Source organism: Eucalyptus grandis, chromosome 4, assembly GCF_016545825.1.
Source record: "Eucalyptus grandis isolate ANBG69807.140 chromosome 4, ASM1654582v1, whole genome shotgun sequence".
NCBI classification, from domain to species: domain Eukaryota; kingdom Viridiplantae; phylum Streptophyta; class Magnoliopsida; order Myrtales; family Myrtaceae; genus Eucalyptus; species Eucalyptus grandis.
The window spans coordinates 25,479,088-25,484,026 of record NC_052615.1 but is presented as its reverse complement, the minus strand read 5'-3'; the positions used below and the strand labels follow the sequence as shown (position 1 = coordinate 25,484,026).

At 53.9% G+C, this 4,939-nt stretch overlaps 2 pseudogenes; one reads left to right on the top strand and one right to left on the bottom strand.

The window, feature by feature from the left end:
- Positions 1-1,491: 1,491 nt before the first annotated feature.
- Positions 1,492-1,639, bottom strand: LOC120293029 (annotated as a pseudogene).
- A 22-nt stretch (positions 1,640-1,661) lies between these two features.
- LOC120292573 lies at positions 1,662-3,252 on the top strand (annotated as a pseudogene).
- Positions 3,253-4,939: the final 1,687 nt, after the last annotated feature.

The following is a 4,939-nucleotide window of genomic DNA, read 5'->3' as shown; positions in this document are numbered from 1 at the left end:
TAGGTCCGCGCTCAGCGCCATCCATTTTCTGGGCTAGTTGATTCGGCAGAGTTGTTACACACTCCTTAGCGGATTTCGACTTCCATGACCACCGTCCCCGTCGTCTTAATCGACCAACACCCTTTGGGGTTCTAGGTTAGCCAGCTTGGGCACCAGAATCCCGACTCCGGCTCATCCCGCACGCGCCCGCCACTCAAAATGGCCCACTGGGAGCTCTCGATTCCGTGGCGTGGCTCAAACGGCGCCCGCGCCGGTCCTACCTATTTAAAGTTTGAGAATAGTCGAGGGCGCTGCGCCCCGATGCCTCTAATCATTGGCTTTACCCGATAGAACTCGTTCTTGAGCCCCAATGATCCCGAGGGAAACTTCGGAGGAACCAGCTACTAGACGGTTCGATTAGTCTTTCGCCCTATACCCAAGTCGACGAACGATTTGCACGCCGCATCCGCCGCGGCCCCACCCGTAGCCTCCTCCGGCTTCGCCCCCCGCCTGCATAGTTCACCATCTTTCGGGTCCCGACAGCATGCTCACTCGAACCTTCTCAAGATCAAGGTCGCCCGGCGGTGCACCCAAAAGGGATCCCACCAATCGCCTTCCTTACGCCTACGGGTTGCCACCCATCGACTCGCACACATGTCGACTTTGGTCCGTGTTTCAAGACGGCCGAATGGGGAGCCCACTAGCCGATGCCGGAGCACGCAGATGCCGGCACGCCGTGAGGCGCGTGCCGCATTCCACACCGCAGTGGCGACGTTTTCCACACGGACGTATCGAAGCCCGGCTTGGGCCGCCACTGCAATCCGCACGGTCCATGCCCCGGAAGCCGATCGGGCGGACCTCCACTGCCTCCACATCCGACCGAGGCACACGCCGCCCCCATCCGGCTTCCCTCCCGACAATTTCAAGCACTCTTTGACTCTCTTTTTCAAAGTCCTTTTCATCTTTCCCGCGGTACTTGTTCTGCTATCGGTCTCTCGCCCATATTTAGCTTTGGACGGAATTTACCGCCCGATTAGGCCGCATTCCCAAAACAACCCGATCGCCGACGTGCCTCGTGGTGCGACAGGTCCGACACGACGGGCTCACCCTTCGGGCGCCCTCTGTGGGAACTTGGGCCCGGTCCGTCGCCGAGGACGCTTCTCCACTCGCTACCCGAACGCCGAGGGCGACGATTCTCATGCCGGGCTCTTCCCGGCGCTCGCCGTTACTAGGGGAATCCTTGTTAGCTTCTTTCCTCCGCTTGCTGATATGCTTAAACTCGGGTAGCCCCGCTGACCCGGGGTCGCGTGTGCAAGGCGATTTCATGAGCGCGCGATGAGCGGCACGCGACATTGATCATCGGGGTCTAATCAACCACCGAATGTCGTGGTGCCGATCGCTCCGACGCTGATTTTGGGCCAACCGGGACGTGTTCGTCCGGGGAGGCCATCGTACGCGCCCGAGTCCCGCGCCCGGCTAAAGGACGGAGGGATTAGGGGCAAATGCCATGTGTGACACTAGCAAACGTGCCTCGACCAATGGTTTCTGGGCGCAACTTGCTCAAAGACTCGATGGTTCACGGGATTCTGCAATTCACACAAGTATCGCAGCCGCTACGTTCTTCATCGATGCGAGAGCCGAGATATCCGCGCCGAGAGTCGTTATGAGTAATATGAGATTGCATGGCATCTCGCGCGCACTGTAAGGGGCGGCGGGAGCATCGCACTCTTGTTAGTCCTGGCGCATTCCGCGCCGGGAGCTGCTGCGCCGAGACAAAGGCCGAGCGCCCGAGGTGCTCGAGCCCCGATCTCGACGCCGAGAGGGGACGCGGGCCGAGCCCGCCGTCCCCATTGAGTTTGTTACCGGCTTCCGGTCATTCGCACAAGCGTGATTCGACAATGATCCTTCCGCAGTTCACCTACGGAAACCTTGTTACGACTCTCCTTCCTCTAAATGATAAGGTTCGTGACTTCGCGACGTCATCGGGCGGCGAACCGCCCACGCCGCCGCGATCCGAACACTTCACCGACCATTCAATCGGTAGGAGCGACGGGCGGTGTGTGCAAAGGGCGGACGTAGTCAACGCGAGCCGATGACTCGCGCTACTAGGAATTCCTCGTTGAAGACCAACAATTGCAATGATCTATCCTCATCACGATGAAATTTCAAAGATTACCCAGCCCGTCGCCTGCCAAGGCTATAGACTCGTTGAATACATCGCGATAGCGCGCGTGCGGCCTTAACATCTAAGGGCATCACTGCACTGCTATTGCCTCAAACTTCCTTTGGCCTAAGCGGCCATAGTCCCTCTTAAGAAGCTGGCCGTGGAGATGTACATCCACATAGCTAGTTAGCAGGGTGCCGAGGTCTCGCTCAAGTATCGGGAATTAACCTGCACAAATCGCTCCACCAACTAAGAACGCCATGCACCACCACCCATAGAATCAAGAAAGAGCTCTCACCGTCAATCCTTACTATGTCCGGGACTCGGTAAGTTTCCCCTGCTGAGTCAAATTAAGCCGCAGCTCCACTCCGGTGGTGCCCTCACACCTTTAAGTTTCAGCCTTTTGCGACCATACTCCCCCCCGAACCCAAAAAAACTTTGATTTCTCATAAGGTGCCAAGGAGTCCTAAAAGCAACATCCGCCGATCCCTAGTCGGATCAAGCATGGCTGAGACTAGGACGGTATCCGATCGTCTTCGAGCCCCCAACTTTCTTGATTAATGAAAACATCCTTGGCAAATGCTTGCATTGTTCGTTTTCATAAATCCAAGAATTTCACCTCTCGACTATGAAATACGAATGCCCCCGACCGTCCCTCGTTAATCATTACTCCGATCCCGAAGGCCAACACAATAGGACCGGAATCCTATGATGTTATCCCCATGCTAATGTATACAGAGCGTAGGCTTGCTTTGAGCACTCTAATTCTTCAAAGTAACAAAGACCGAGGCACGACCCGGGCTAAGGCCGTGAGCGTATCGCCGGTGCAGAAGGGACGAGCCAATCGGTGCACACCGTGAGGCGGACCGGCCGACCCAACCCAAGGTCCAACTACGAGCTTTTTAACTCGAACAACTTAAATATACGCTATTGGAGCTGGAATTACCAAGCGCCGCCGGTACCCGTACTTGCCCTCCAATGGATCCTCGCAAGGGATTTAGATTGTACTCATTCCAACTACTCGTACTCAAAGAGCCCGGCATTGTTATTTATTGTCACTACCTCCCCGTGTCGATTGGGTAATTTGCGCGCCCGCTGCCTTTCCCTGATGTGGTAGCTGCTTTCTCGTGCTCCCTCTCCGGAATCGAACCCTAATTCTCCGTCACCCGTCACCACCATAGTAGGCCACTATCCTACCATCGAAAGTTGATAGGGCAGAAATTTGAATGATGCGTCGCCGCACGATGGCCGTGCGATCCGCCAAGTTATCATGAATCATCGAGCAACGGGCAAAGCCCGCGCGACCTTTTTATCTAATAAATGCATCCTTCCAAAGTCGGGGTTTGTTGCACGTATTAGCTCTAGAATTACTAATGTTATCCGAGTAGCAAATACCATCAAACAAACTATAATCGGGATTTAATGAGCCATTCGCAGCCACAACAATTAGTTCATACTTACACATGCATGGCTTAATCTTTTGAGACAAGCATATGACTACCGGCGATCAACCAGGTAGCATTCCTTCACGACGTCCGCCGAGCATGATCCGCCGCGATGCCCGAGGCTTCGCGATCAAGGACAAGGCAAGATCGTCATTCAGTGAAGCGAAACGCTAACGACAGGAACAAGGGCCAATGACCCTACTCCCATTACGAGAGTTCCGCATCCGAGAGAACGAGTAGGCACTCGTGGTCCGTCCGAACGATCGAATGAGACGACGTTCAGGGAACACGAGCCCTACTATCCGGTCCAACCGAGCATCCAAGAGGACGTCGTGATGGAAGGGACTACCGAAGGCACACATTTCCGTCGCAATAGGTATGCAACACAGGAACTCCACATCTCTGCATCCGACGTTATCTCGCGGGAGCAACAACCGATCAAGGTGAGGGAAGGGCCATGCACCAAAGACGGAGCCCGCCTACGCACACATTCTTATCGTCTCACACGCCATCGCACCGGAAACGAACCAAGCGACTCATCCGTAGCTCCTCAAGCACGAGGACTTGAGGATCACGCGAGTTATCGAACGAGGTCGCATCCGCACCGCTAGACGCGAGAACACCAATGTCTTGTTCGGCCGTGATCGATACAAATACGTGGCTCGTTCATTCATGCCCGAGGCACCTGCCTTACCGAAGGACTCAGATTCAATTCCTGGCACCCCCGGTCATCGATTCATCCTCTATGGCCGCTTGGCTCGAAAACGACCCATGCGCGGCCATGATGCCCGCGTGAGGAGCCACGCGATGCATCCATCTTTGTCTAGGCGCTCTTCGATCGATCGGAACCTATTTCGGGGATCATTGAACGTTGTTATGACTCATTATTGACTCATTTCTGTGCCCGTGACATGACTCATGCACGCGCAACGATCGCCCGAAACCGCCCGTGGCCTCGAGCACCACTACCCCTAAAGAGCCTTATGAGCATTTTTGCCCTCAAATAGGAGTAGACATTCACCATGTTCCGAGTAGGCACCACCCTCCAAAAAATTGTAGAAATTGAATTTTGATGAGATTTTTTGCAGAGATGCTTAGAAAATGTGATCTAAAATTGGTGGAAAACTCAGAAAAATTTTGACGACCGAAAATATTTTTTTATTTTTGGTATTTAAAAATTGAGAAAACTGAAAAATTAGAAAAAAATATTTGGAACGTGGCAAAACATTGGGGAGGCTATTTTTATGACACAAACAAAATTTAGGAAGAAGAATGGATTCAATCGGACAAGAAATGATCGGGTGAAGTTGCAACCGACCATGGTCGGGTTGGGTTCCCGATCGATCCTTTG